Below are 15,312 nucleotides of genomic sequence, written 5' to 3'. Positions count from 1 at the left end.
ATAAATATTAGTTGAATTGAGCTATTTTACATCTTCTTTCAAGACAAAGCAAGAGGAAAAAAACTTTATTTTAGATTGAGTAAATATGAGGAAGAATTTACTGACAAGTTTGTTAGACCTTGCAAGAGATGACAAGGATAGTTTATAGAATTAGTCTCCTCATTGAAGGTCTTTTTCAAAAGGTTAAATATTATTTAGCTGGGAAGTTTCAAGGGCAGGCCTTTCATAAGTAGAGGATTTGCACTAAAACAAACAAACCTACTCAAAGTTCCTTCCAAACTAGAGACACTATTTCTATGAAAAAGAGGACTCTGTAAAATAAAGCTATACATTTTAACTTTACCAGAGCAGACTTTCAAATTTGAAGGGTTTTTTTTTCTTTCCAGTTGATCTTGGCATCAAATTTCAGCAGGGAATGAGGCAAGGCCTTCTACTGTAACTGAATACCAGACTGAGAGATTGGTGGTATCGATCAACATGGTTGTCATTGTGTGCCAACAAACACTAAAGAAGAAAATAAAGGAAATAAAATTGAGTATATTTAATACTTTAACAAATCTGCTAGCTGATCAATGTGAGTATCCTCTCCAGATCACTAGTGTCTTTGCAAGAAAATCCCAAACAGGGTCACAAAGAATTGGACCTGACTGAAATAACTGAAAAATAACAACAGTTTCTACATTGATGAAGGAAAAAACTCATCCACACCTTCACTTCTTCTATGTTTCCTATCCATATATTCTGAAATATTCTGATAAGACACATATCCAGTCGATTGAAGAGGTATTTTATGTTGAGGTACCTTAACTTTTTGTGTCATAGCTCTCTTTGGCAGTCTAGTGAAGCCAGAAGAATGTTCTTAAGTAAAAAAAAAAAAAGTAAATAGAATTACAAGGGAAACCAAATTATACGGAAATACAATTATTAAAATATTTTCTGAAAATCAAATTTTTGCCCTCCCTTCCGGTTAAGACACACTTCACCATATCTTTTTTACATTTCTTGTGTAACAATAGTATGCTTAGGTCATTCATCTTCTATCATCTGCTTTTGCTACATGATCAACCCATCATTTCCTTTTTTATCATATACTTCCTCTATGAAACCCCCTATTATACCTTCTTCCTGAGAGAAGATGGTTGGATTTAGATAAATTCTTACTCTAATGAGACCCTCATTGTGGTATGTAGTTAACCCCGGGATCTCAAAGACTCTCTGCAGAATGTAAACTCTGGCAAATCCTGCCATGTTGAAAAAAATTTCAGATATGGTTCCAGTAATAATCTGAGTCTATAGTCTGAGGATCAATTACCTAGCCAAGTACAGAGACACTCATCACCAGTAGCAATAAATTCTTTGGCATGGCAATTTCAATCCCCAAAATTATGGCAGCATGTAAAAAGAGCTAAACATGAGGGAGTGGGAAGACCATTGATTTTGGAGCCATACTTGGAGTGCTTCACTAAGCTTAAATCCTAGTTCCAACTCTTACTAGCTCTATAATCTTGGACAAGATATTTGATCTCCCATCTCAATTTGTTCCTCCATAAAATGATGATAATCATACTTGTACTACCTACTTCAGGAGGAAAACACTTTGCCACTCCTAAAGTGCTATATAAATGTCATCTATGATATGTCTGATTCATCACCACTTGACAAGCCATGCATTTAGATCCCTACAAGTAATGGCCATGCAAGAAAAACACATTATCTGTTATTTTTGCAGCTTTTTGCTAGTCTAGTCCTCCAATTTCAAATCACTGTGGTAATGTAGGAAGATGAGAAAGTATGTGCATTGATTACCTATAATATAAGATCCTTGATGTGCCTGGTATTTTGATAATGGTTGATGTTTCTATTGGTGAAATGTTTTATAGAACTACACTGACAAGATCATAGATTCATCAAAGCACTGAAAATCATGTATTTTGATCCTCCCACAATCTTATGAGATAGGCAGTGAAAGGATCACTATTTTCACTTTACTAACGAGGAATATGAAGCTGAAAGATGTTAGGGGACTTGTTCAAAGTCACACAAACAGTAAATGGCAAAAGTGGGACTCAAAACCAAGAAGCTCTCAGTTCAATGCTCACACAGGTATATACACATATACACACACATATGCACACATGTTGAACACTATTTCTTTTAAATTTGTTGGGAAAGATGTGGAGCATGTAATCTTACAAAAGAAAAATAGGGTATTCACCTTTCCTTACCTTGGAGCAATACAAAATTAAAATAGCTATGATAGTCAGAAATTCCTAGTCATAATGAAGAATGTCTTTATATGAATTGTTTGAAAAGGAAAAATACTGAGAATAATAATCAAAATTCTCAAATGAATGTATTGTATTTTTTCTCATTTCTCATGATGCATGGATTATCCCAACTAGGTAAAAGCATCTAGAGGAAATCCAAGAGTGAGAAGAAAAATGTCTTCAAATTCCCTCCCAGTATGGAGAAGAGCTATCATCCTGAGACACCATTTTGGAGGTAAGAGATACACTGTCTTGATGGCACTATGCCTTTCCGTGGGCTCCCAGTATATCCATCATTAAATTAATAGACCAGGTCATGCCATACATAGTTGATTATAGAATAAGGAAATAGAGAATAGTAGAAAAAATTAGTACCTTCAGAAATTCCACTATCAGTAACTTACTTTACTTCATGTTGATATTTAAGAAGAATGACTCTTGACCAAATATTTTGAAATCCATTGAAATTGGAAGTTTTCCAGCAGGTAATCCTTTCTGCCTACCTAACTGCAGTTGGGCAAAAGAAGAAGAAGAAAAATATATATTTCATTAATTATCAAACACAAAATAACACACACCTGAAATATATGTATATATTGCTAAATATGCAGCATATCTATTGCACATATATGTATAATACATGTTGTTATGTACATATGTAATATGTATGTACATATAAATGTATAGAGACATATACACATAGATTTACACACCCAAATATTTATATTTGTGGTGACATCTAGATCTATAGTTATAGACCAGATTTTGCCATTGAAAATAATCTTTGGTTCCCTTACAATATGGAAAATGGAATATTTTTATTTAAAGTGCTCCAAATGTCTATGTGTGTCCATATACTTCCCATCTCCCAGTGTAATATTGCAAATACATTTTAAAAATGAAAAGTTGTGCTGTTTTCACAAGCTCTTTTATGTTTCTCCTCATAAAAGAGTCAGCAAATGTCTTGATGTGTTTCCAGAGGATATCTATTAAACCTTAAGCTTGGATACTGTCCGTCCAAAATTAGCCAAATGATTCATAGCAAAGTCAGCACAAACAAAAATAGTCTCTAAGAATACAGCAGATAGATCAGTAGAAATACTTTGGTCCTCCAATGCATCTGTGATCTCATCATATTACAAACCCCCAATGCCTACCCATCCTATGCAACACTGGCCTGTTCGTTCCCCCATGAATCTTTTACAAGAGGTTCACCCAATGTAGATAGCAAGAGCATAGTGATGAAATAATGCGTTAATTCTGTTAACTCAGCCAAGAAAACCAGTCAATTAAATGAATTTTTCACTTTTTAAGAAATGCTTGTGGCATTATCTCAACATAGCATTCATGGAGTTTCATCACTCCTGGGGTTCCAGAACTGCCCATGGCATCTTCTTACTGTTGTCAAGTGATGAATTCTACCTTAATGAGGAGAGTAGATTCACTCTTTCCATTACTTTACTTAAAGCAGGGATTCTTAACCTTTTTTACGTATGGGACCCCTTTGGCAGTCTGATGAATTTTATGAATCCTTTCCTAGAACAATGCTTTTAAATGCATACAATACAAAATACTAGGATTACAAAAGAAAACATTATATTGAAATATAGTTATTGAAATATACATATATATATATATTTAAACTATTACCTCATGTTTTAGAATCAATGCTAGGTATTGGTTCCAAGACAGAAAAGCCGTAGGAGCTAGGCAAGTTGGGGTTAAGTGACTCACCCAGGGTCACACAACTAGGAAGTGTCTCCAGACTTGATTCTCTATTCCCTAAGCCATCCAGCTACCCTGAAATACATATATTTTTAACCAAGTTTATGAACCCCAAGTTAAAAACCCTAGACTCGAAGTAATGAGGCAGACAGAACACAAAGAGAAAGATGGAAAAAGGTCATAACCTATAGAGGGAGTACTATTGTCTTTCATATTGATATGCTTGAAAATGGTTGGATAGGTGTGCCATTTTTGGTATTATTTTAAAATCTCTCCATAGATTTTTGAAATATCATTACAGTCAAGAGCTTTCTGTTGTATATAAAATAGTATTAGTGTATATGAATGCCAAAGATTTATATTGAGGGCAACAGAAAGTATTTTCCATATTCAAAAATCAGAGGTCCATTCAAGCAAAGCATCACTTTCTTCCAGTGGTCCTTTGAGATGGAAACTGAGGAATACATTAATATACTATTGGTAGAGGCACAAACTGAATCAGTCTTTCTGGAAAGCAATTTGAGATTATACATGAAAAGTTACTAAATTTAGTACATACCCACCAATATCACTGTTAAATTTTCCATTGTAATCATTGACAGCTGGGAAGACAAAAGCAACAGGGCTTGATTTCTTGTTTTGCCAATTATCTCTACCTAAGAAAGTGACCAAGAAAAATTTAATGAACATTAAACTTAAAAATTTGTCTTGCATTTATGCCCCTCCTCTCCCGTCACCAAGAATTGGTTGTTAAACATTTACCAGCACACTACTCCCTATACCTTCAACCTCAAAGAGCTCAAAGACACCAAAGGACCCATGTGTGCAAAAATATTCTCCATAGGAAATTCCATAGCGTTGCCCATCAATTGGAGAATGGGCTAATTTGTCTACAAATACAATTCTGTTTTAGGTAAGTCCTCTAAGAGGGAGTAGGATTATGTTTTCTCCCACTGGAACTTATGTCAAGGATATGTGGGTATTTCAACTGAATAAACACTCCATTGTCACTACACTTACATATTGACCAGGAGTAGAATCTTGCTTTTGGAAAAAGATGTCAAATGAGCTTAAGTGAAACTCACCCCTTGTAAGCTGGTCTCCTTTAACATAGTATCTCCTATCCCCATGGTCAAAGAAAATCCAAACAGCATCCAAAAGGACCACAAAAGCTGTAATTCTCACACTGGGATCAATTGAATGCTCCATGTAAATCTGAAGCAAATCTTCCTGTACCTGAAAAATAAGGTATACAGAATTTTACGAATTTTTACGAATTATTTTTTCCATTGTGTGTTTCTTCTTCCTCCTCTTGATACTCAGGCTTGGTTTTCATTCATGTTAAGAGTATTAAGAACCCTGACAAGTGACTAATAGTAGTCAGTGATCTTTAATATTATCATTAATGGGGTTATATGCTCACAGAGGAAGGAATATACCTTGAAAGATCTTTCTTTTTTAAACCCTTTGGAAAGTTGGGTCACACTGCTCAATTTAAAATTGTTTCTATGCTGATCCAATCATGTTTTGACCTGTGAAAATGAAAGAGAATATCCAACACAGATTCAGTTGAGCATATAGTCATGGACTGGGGTATTGATTCACTTTACAAGTTCATGGCAAATAGCCCCAATGAAACCATTACCACTTGGAAAATTCTCCATTTTCACCAGAAACACAAGTTTCTAAATTCACTCTACAAACAAGCTTCCATGGCTTTAACAATGGCCATGTGACTAATGAGAAGAAAGAAGGTGGTATAAAGGATGGATTATTGAACTTGGAATCTGGAAGATCTGAGTTCAATTCCTATGTGAAATATAAGCAATAAAAATCTATTAACTTCTCTTGGACTTAGTTTCCTTTTCTGTAAAATAATAGCATCTACTTCACAGGTTTGTTAAATGAGATAATATATATATATATAATTCTTAAAGTGCCATTATTATAATATTAGATCTCTTTTCAAACTGACTTCAGAATTAAAGAAAACCAGGTTACCTTTCCTTTCATATAGAATTTCATGGTATGTGCATGTGTTTTTCTTAGCACACAAGGACATTGGTCTGTCTCTTAATTGAAACAACAACGAGCCATGTAATTCCATTTTGCCTTGCCCACTATCTTTCCCAATCAAAGTATTCAAAAATCAATTCTCAATTTTGAGAGATATTTGCAACTTCTTTTCCAACTTGGAGCCATAATAGTTTCTTGCCTGAATTAAAACTGGAAGATCAGAAGCAGCAAATTAAAATACTGTCAGGAACTTATGAATGTGTTTATGACTTTCTAACTGGCCCACATTCCCAATATCCTTCAGGGCTGTAGTCATTTCTTCCTTATGACCTCTATCTGCTAAAAGCCATGGTAACAAAGTCAAGAAATAAACCTGCAAATAAGGCTCAATTTTGGTCTTAGCATTTCAAGTTCTATATGCAGAGCATGTATGTCACTCCAGGGTGTACACTCAAAATGCCAACAAGCAATAATGAGAACTGAGTTCCTGCCTATTGTTCCAAAGGGAACATGACAGGTTTCCTCTTAACCTCTCATTTGCACTCCACTAAACATGTCAATCAGTTGGGTCTTCTCAGCCCACATCAGTCAATCCCATGAGGGAAAAGAAAATCAAACCAGTTGTTGAAACTAAAATGAAACCAGACAAAACAACCAGTGGATTAACTGAATCTTTCACTTTTCAGTGGGTCTCAGACACTTCAAGTAAAACCCAGTCATCATCTTGGAAGGACATCACTTAATTCTAGGCCTCTTCAACTGACTTGAGTTTGACAAAACGTTTCCCAGGGCGTTTTAACTGGCATCTCCATTTGTTAGCTTCTCCTCATAGTAGCTTAGTATATTGGCTAAAGGAATCGGCCTGAAGTGAGCAAGACTTGGGTTTGAATGCCTCGTCTCACACATACTGGCTATCTGACCTTAGCCACTCATCTCTCGGTGTTTGAGGCAACTTTCTTAGACTAGTTATGAGGAAGGTGCCAGCCTGAATTTCCTCACCTGAAAATAGCATATATCTATACTTATACCTATCTCTATCTCAATCTGTTTCTATTTTAATCATCTATGTAGGTATCTTGCTGTTATTTCTTTATTTTTTCTTTTATTCTCTCTCTCTTTCTCTCTTTGTCTCCCTCTCTCTCTCTCTCTCTCTCTCTCTCTCTCTCTCTCTCTCTCTCTCTCTCTCTCTCTCTCTCTCTCTCTCTCTCTGTCTCTCTCTCCCCTTTATTATATAGGTCCAGTTCCTATTTAAGTCTTCTATATGGTTTTGTTGATTTTGGTTGCAGGAGATATGGTTTGGAATAGACTAGTGATTTCATTTGTAGAGGGAGTCTCTATTTGATTCTCTTTTTTAGCTCAGCATCTAAGAGAATTATCTAGAACACTGCAGGGTCCAGTGACTTGTCCATAGTTTCATAGTCAGTATAAGTCAGAGGTAGGACTTGTAGCTAGATCTCCTTGGCTCCAAGGCTGGCTTGCTAACAATACTCCACACTGCTTCTTATGTAGATGTATGGCTGCTGAAAAATTTCATTGGCAACAATCAGAGTACATTCAGAGCATTCATAAAAAGCAATCTGGAATGGGAAACAGCTTGAAAATAAAATCATGTTTTATTTGATAATCTTGGGACTGTCTTAGAGTCTTGGAGAGACTCTTGTTTCCTTCCATCCTGAGATCTCATTGGTTGAGCTTTCATTTCCCTCCAAGTTTTGATCTTTGTTGGCTATGCAGGTCTGGAGGACTCTAAGGCCTACCTCAGACTAACTTCTTTTTTAATTCATACATAGGTACCTCAAAGATAAACATGGTGAGCATGGCTTCAGTGAACTGTACTTTGGAGCCCAATGAGCCAAACCTTTTTTCTGGCCGCTCACTGAAAATCATCTTTTTATAGACAAACATATAGATCTTGTTGCAGTTGAACCTTTACTGGGATAGGGAAGACAGATCATCATTGGCCTCAGAGTCTGCAGGCTGCTCCTCTCAGTGAATATGACCAAAACCATGTCTAGCCTAGAGGAAATGGAAAGGGAATTGACTCACAGGATTCTTATCACTCTTGTCTGAAAGAAATCAAAGATCTGAGTCAGAAATTACTTTATATGGAAACCATATGAAATTTGGGTCTTTTTTTTCTGAAATCCAAGCTCTTTGTTGGGAAGGGGGGAAATAGGAAGGTTTCCCTACCATGTTTTTCCACTGCAAGGACAGTGCAGATATGAATCAGAAACTGAATTTCCCTTCTTCTACTTGCTTAACCTGAAGTCAACTGGAACACAGCAGGTATCACAAAGTTATTGGAGAACAATCTGGCCCTAAACACCATAAAATTACTATATCAATTTGGTCCTGGGCCTTTTTTCCCCAAGGGATAATTCAGTTTGTTTTGATGCCTTCAACCTGGTGTCACTTAATTATAAAACATAAGTAACACCTGGACTTTTAAGCAAAGGGGGTAGGATAACCAATTGAATTTGTTTTTAATTTAAAAGATTAATTAAAAAATTTTAAATGAGTTTTTAATATATGGAGAGCAGTTAATTCCATACTCATATCAGTTAATAATAATTTAATTTTGTTTTGCTGTTAGAGATCTGTCTAATATGGAAAACAAGTAACACTTTAATAATGGTGTAGTCCAAATTGGCATGTGGTCATTGAGGAAGGGGTAAAGAGCTGCCAGTTCCAAAGTTACAATGCACTTGATAATAATGTTGTTGATAAAGCATGCATCTCATTTAATCCTCACCATAACCCAGGGAAGTAGATACTGTTATTATCCCCATTTATAAATGAGGAAACTGAGGCTGACAGAGGTTAAAGTGGTGTGCTGAGAGGCACACGGCTAGTAAAATATCTTCTTCCCTCACAGTAAGTCTGAGTGGGGAGTAGGAATGGGAAGTCTAGAAAGCCAGTGGGAGCATTAAACAAGAATCTCTCTCCTCCTGCTAGGTTCTAAGGTTCAGTGCTATGAGGCTTGCTCTTTCTATTATGCCATGCTACCTCTCAAAATTTTTAAATTTTATGATATATGAAGTGTTATATAATCTATTATTAATGTTTTATAATTATATAAATAATAAATAAATAATGTGGTTGTTTATATATAATTATTTATATAACATATAAATATAATTATGTAATATCATTACCACTGCCACCACTACCAATAACACTTCTGCCACTATTGGCACATATTGCTATAGCACATATTGGAAGAAGTGCTGAGTTTGAACTCAGAAGACCTGGGTTTGAGCCTTGACTCATTTATATTAACTATATGTCTTTGGGCAAGTCACTCATGTCCCGAAGCCTCAGATTCCACATCTTTAAGATGTAAGAAATCATCCTCCCTTTAAGACTACTTCTCCAACTCTTGCTCCCGTTAGCAGACTACATCTTCCCTTTGGATTCTAGGGGTAAACTCTTGGAGCTGCAGTTGTCTAGTAGTGCTTTAGCTGCTAAATTAACAATCTGTAGTCAATGGTGACTCCACTGGTTTTTAGAAAAGCCATTTACTGGTAAGGCAGAGTAAAGGTTGGTATAAACCACTTCTCCCAAACCCCAGTACTCTCTCTTTGCTGGGAGAAGAAGCTTACATTGGGACCGTAACGGTAGAGGATACATGTGGTCAACTCCTGGACCTTGAAGTCTCTTCTTCCTCCTTTTGCAGAGCCCTTAAAAAATTGTCTTTAGGTATAACTCCATACTAGAAAGGCAGCCCAATTGGGCTCTGTGGAGTTGGTATCTAGCACTCGTCCATACTGCAAGGGGACACATTTCCTGAAACAGTCACCATCTTTGAACTTTGTTCCTTCTCCTTTTTCAACTTCTACTGTTGTCAACCACTCCTGCTCCAAACATCCCCCACTGGGGCCTCTGCTTACATTTTTCGGATCTCCCTAACTTTCCAGGAGGCCTGGACACTTCCAGCTAACTCGTTTGACCAAGAACAAGAAAGGGTAAACAGAAAGAGATGTAGGTGGCCACAAACTACCAAAGTCCAGCAGGAGAAAGAGATGCTATTCTCCCCCCTACCTGACTCTTGGCATCAGCTAAGTAATTTTTCCTCTTTATAGCTACAAAGGAAAGGGAGAAGTGGGGAGTGGTGGGGGGGACCTTTTTTGGATACACTCTCAGTTTCAGCTCAGCACATCCCAAATCATGAATTCTTCTAATTCTATAGGCTACAGTAACAATACTCTGCCCTCCATGGACTTCAGTACCAGCCTCAGTTGTGAATGACCAGAAATGAATTCCCCCTAAATTTCCACACAGCCACTTGGACTGAAATCAGGCAGGGAATATCCATGAAGAATTCCAGGGCTGGCCTCATAGTCCAGTCTGTCTCAGTGACAAAAGATTTACAAAGCTAGTAGATGAGATGGATAAAGCAGGTTGTCAGGAGATTCAGTTTCATATTCCGCCTCAGACACTTAATTGTTATGGACTTATTGGCCCCCCAAAACCTCAGTTTTCTTATCTGTGGTGCAGCAAATAGTGTACCAGACCTGGATTCAGGAAGACCTGAGTTGAAATCTGGCTTCAGTCACTAAATAGCTGTGTGATCTTGGCTAAGAAATTTAACTTCAGTTTCCTCATCTGTAAAATGGGGATAATAATAGCACCTGCCTCCCAAGGTCATCGTGAGGGTCAAAGGAGCTAATATTGATAAAGAATTTAAAAACTTTAAAGTGCTCCAGAAATGGATTATTATTTATGGAGAGGCATTTTCAGAGAGCACCCTTGCAGCCAAGACCCACTCATACATGGAGGAGGCATCCGCATCTCCAGTGCTGTTGAGTTGCCTTTATCCCTCTAATGTTATCATTCTGCTCTCTATCTCTGGTCTCTATTAGGCACAACTTCTTGGAGAAAGAGGAAGTAAGTTTAAATCCCAGAATTGTCTGACAAGCTCTGTGGCCTTCGGACTCTCCAGACTTTCTGAGTCTCAGTTTCCTCATCTACAAATAGAGATTGTCCAGTTGTACTCCCCCTAGGCATGTTGGAAGGCCAAATGAATTCATTTCCTATAAAATTCTTTGAAAGCCTGAAGAATCCTAAAAGTCAGTCATTATGGAAAAAACATGATATAGCGGTGAGAGTACTAAGCTTGGAATTGGAGGACGATGGACTTCTGGTTCTGAAACAGACTGGCCATGGGAATCTAGGTAAGTCGCTTGAGCTTTCTGAGCTTAAATTCCGTCACCTATTAAGTGGGGTTACTAAGCAATAGAGTAAATATATTGCCTACTGTATGGCACATATAGTTCCCTCCTCTTTAGACCTTAGGAAATCATTAAAAGGGAGCTATTTAATTTTTCTTATACATGAAGGATTTGCTATTTTCCAGTCATATATGCCCCAAGAAGAGGTGAGTTTAAGTTACAACATAGAAGATTTAGGTCAGATATGAAGAAGGATTTCCTTATAGGGCTGAGAAAATTTGTATAGGTTGTTGAGGACTCCTTTCTGAGCTGCTGTTAAAAAGTAGGTTAGATTTTTATCTTATTTGTGTTACTTAAGACAGGAAGATGAACTAATTGAACTCTTAAAAAATCTTTCCCTGCCTAAGGTTTTATGATACCAGAACACAATTCTTGGTTATTTGTAATCTGAACGGATTTAGAAAGGAGGGGTAATTTAAAAAATTTAAGTGATAAAAAGATTTATTAAATTTAAATAATTGCAAAAAAGAAATAAAATTTAATTAAAACAAAATTAAATACATTTTTAAAATTTAAAGAACTTTTAGTGTCTCACTCTTGCTTGTCTTTTATCTTCACCCAATCATATATTGGAGCTGCTAGTAAGCAGACAAATTAATTCTCCCTGTGATTTCTCTTTTATCCTGTCTCAGTTCCAAGACGGACATGCTATTGAGAAGTAAAATAATACAAAGGCCAATTATACATGTACCAAATCAGATATTAAGCTAACAACATGAATTATCCCTTATCTCTCTGACCCCATCTTGCCCTACTTCCAAGTGTATTTACATGAAACTTCTCTCCCCCATTTGATTGTTTCAGTGATGACTATGCAATAGGCCACCAAGAAAAGAAACCAACCCTTAAAAGACAGTGTAGATATTGAAAAATTGGGAATTGATAACTCTGTAGGTGCTTCCTCCTACAAAAAAACTAGAATAACAGAGTCACAAAGTTAGAAAGGACTTTAGAAGTGATCCCAAGACCTCATCTGAAGGAGCACCCCTGATGAGTAGTCATCCAACCTCCTCTTAAAAAGCTTCAAAGATGGGAAACTCACTACCTCCTCAGACAACCAATTCTATTTTTAAACACATTGAATTTATTTTAAAAACTCTTCTAATGTAAAGATTTCACCAGCCTACCTACAACTTATACCTCATTGCTCCTCATTCTGCTCTCAGAGACTAAGGGCAAGTCTAATCCTTCTTCCATGGGACTATCCTTGAAGTATTTAAAGACAAAAGAATCTGTCAATACATTATAAGGGTTATAAAAATAAGCATTCTTTTTGACCCACTCATCCTAATAGAAGTCCAATTGTTAGCCAAAAGAAAAGAACTTCATAGGTTTAGAGCTGATGGCAGTTCAACATTTTATAGCCCAGGAAACAATCTCAGATAGTTTAAAGTAAATTACCCAAGGTCACACAGGTAGTCAATATCAAGATTCCAATCTAGGTCCTCTGACTCCATACCCAGAATTCTTTCTACAATCCCACGTTACTATCTCTTATTTATAGAATGTATTTGTGCTTCTGAAAAACTAGAAATGACCTAAAAACTCAACAGTTGGGGCCCTCTGGCTGTGATAGCCTGTGGTATATCAATTAAGTGGAAGGTTAGATGTAATTAAGAATGACAAACACAAGAAATATTTATATGAAATAATGCCAAGTACAGAAAGCAGGGTGAGTTCAGTATACACATTGATTACATAAAAGGAAAAAAGTATACACAAACACAGAGGGGCATAGACCAAAAAGGAAAGTAAGAAAAAGTGACTGATAAATGAGAGCTAGTTCTCTGTTGGAGATTGTTTTTAAAGTGTTAATGGGCGTTAATGTATTTTAATATGGTTTTTGTAACATAGGCTTATTCAAGCCAATCTACAATTTAAATAATATTTTAAGATACTAGTTATATATACTCTGTGAATTTTCATTTTCAACTCATCTCCTAGCTTCAAGTATATTCATTGTTCTCTACATTTGTTCAAAATTCACCAAGAGTTTCTCATGAACCACATTCCCTTGTTCTTTTTAAGATTCTGGAAGATGATTTTCCAGGGACAAATCAATTGAACTTTACTGAAACTGGTTTCAATTCACTGTTGTTCATGTTTCTTCACTCCATTTCATTCTGAAAATCAGTCTCCTCTGAAGAAAAATAAAACCAACAAAGAAGCCAAATAGGAGTTGAGTAGTTCTACCTTCTTTCCATTATTATTTAGTATTCTCTCTCTTGCTTTCAACAAGCACATGCAGAGGATGCATGATTTTGTCAGTATGGAAAATTCCAATGTGGGAACTTCCTTTGTCAATGCAAAATACTACCCATTGTGAATCTTGAAATTTCTCAGACTTGTGAATGTTAAAAATTCCCCATTGGGGAATTTTTTATTGGGACAATTCCCTATTGGAACTATTCCCCATTTTAAACAGGGAAGCTACTTAGATCTAAAATGTGAGAACTCTACTTGAATCAGAAATGGGAGGACCTCTACTCCACCCGTACTTAGGACTGCTTTAGGGGAGAAAACTCCTTGCTGAACAATGAGAAATGCTTACAACCATACTTAAGCCATGCCTATTTTTAGAATTAATATAAAGGGGTGCTAAGTACCTATTAAAGGCCAGGCAACTTGTAAACTTGCCAGGACAAAAAGGTGAGAAACTTGCTCAAAGATTCTAACCTACTCAGGTGTGGATTGCTAAAAGGATTAATCTACTCAGCTGTGAATTCAGAATGGGCTGTCCTTTGGAAAACGTCTACTGTGATTCGTAGATGGAAGAACTTAGGGGAGGTGACATAGGAGAAAACCCCCTATAAGAAAAAGGATCTCTTGAGATGAAGAACAAGCTCTGGAGAGAGGCTCTTGAGAGACAATCTCTAAGAAGGTCTTTCAAGGGAGGCTGACTCTGGCTGGAATTCCTTCTGGGGAGACTCTGTCCCCCTGAATCCTCGCTTGAACAGATCTTATGGTGAGTAATAAAAGACTGACTGATCTCTCTCTCTTAAGACTCAAGTCTAGGCCATGTTGGCTTAAGGCCCTTCATACTTATTCCTTTCTTACTCTTTCTCTCTTTCTTTAATTCCTCATTGTATTATTAATTAAAGTCGCTATAAAACCCAGTTGACTTGGGTATATTCATGATTGGGAATATTTCCCTGGCGACCACCTTATATTTGATTTAAAACAAGACACTGTAGTGAAAACATATTTTCCACAGTCACAATTTACTCACCCACTCTTATATCTACTACAATTTAAGTCTTCAACTATTTTTACTTACTACAGTTTATAGCCTTCAACCATTTTAACTCCTACAGTTTAAGGCATCCACTCCTTTTAAATGTTACACCATCTGGGTCCTAGGTCACTGTATGAGGCACTCTTCTGCCTTGGAATTATTACACAGTATTGATTCTAAGGAAGGAAGGAAGGTAGAAAGGCAGGAAGGCAGGCAGGAAGGAAGGCAGGAAGGCAGGCAGGCAGGAAGGAAGGAAGGCAGGCAGGAAAGCAGGAAGGAAGGGAGGGAGAGAACAGGGAGGGAGGGGAGGAAGAAAAAAGCCTTAAGTAATGTTGTTTTTCATGTTATTCAGTTATTTCAGTCATTTCCATATTTCATGATCCCTTTTTGGGTTTTCTTGACAATGGTACAGGAGTGGCTTGCCACTTCCTTCTCTCATTCATTTTACAGATGAGAAAATTGAGGCAAATGGGATTAAATGACTTGCCCAGGTCACACAACTAGGAAGTGTCAAAGGTTGTATTTGTCCTGATTACTGGCCCCACATCATTGCACCATACCATGTCTATCACTCTCACTTTGTAGAAGAGGAGACTGATGGATGCCTTGCCTTCTTGTTTTATAGCATGCTTTCATGTTATATTATCTCATTTGATACATCTTTGTGAACTCTGCAGGACAGATATTGCAGATTCCCATCTTAAAGATGAGCAAAGTAAGATTTAGAACAGCTAAGCAGTTTGTGAAGATAACTTAATCTTTCTTTGACAATACTGTCACTAGAAAAAAAACAGTATAGAATATATTCAATTTCTGTTGCCCTGGGTACATATCTCAG

The 15,312-nt window shown here is 36.7% G+C and overlaps 1 long non-coding RNA gene across 1 annotated transcript; it reads right to left on the bottom strand.

Annotated features, from left to right (window-relative positions):
* Window positions 1-325: 325 nt before the first annotated feature.
* LOC103093209 (uncharacterized) lies at window positions 326-14,604 on the bottom strand. Its single transcript, XR_461194.2, has 5 exons — window positions 14,517-14,604; window positions 5,078-5,228; window positions 4,556-4,648; window positions 2,672-2,774; window positions 326-504 (listed from the first exon to the last, which is right to left on the bottom strand). It is a non-coding gene; the product is annotated as an uncharacterized LOC103093209 (long non-coding RNA).
* Between the last annotated feature and the right edge of the window lie 708 nt (window positions 14,605-15,312).

The sequence above is a fragment of the Monodelphis domestica genome, chromosome 2 (genome assembly GCF_027887165.1).
Source record: "Monodelphis domestica isolate mMonDom1 chromosome 2, mMonDom1.pri, whole genome shotgun sequence".
NCBI lineage: Eukaryota > Metazoa > Chordata > Mammalia > Didelphimorphia > Didelphidae > Monodelphis > Monodelphis domestica.
This window is presented reverse-complemented; position numbering and strand designations above follow the sequence as displayed.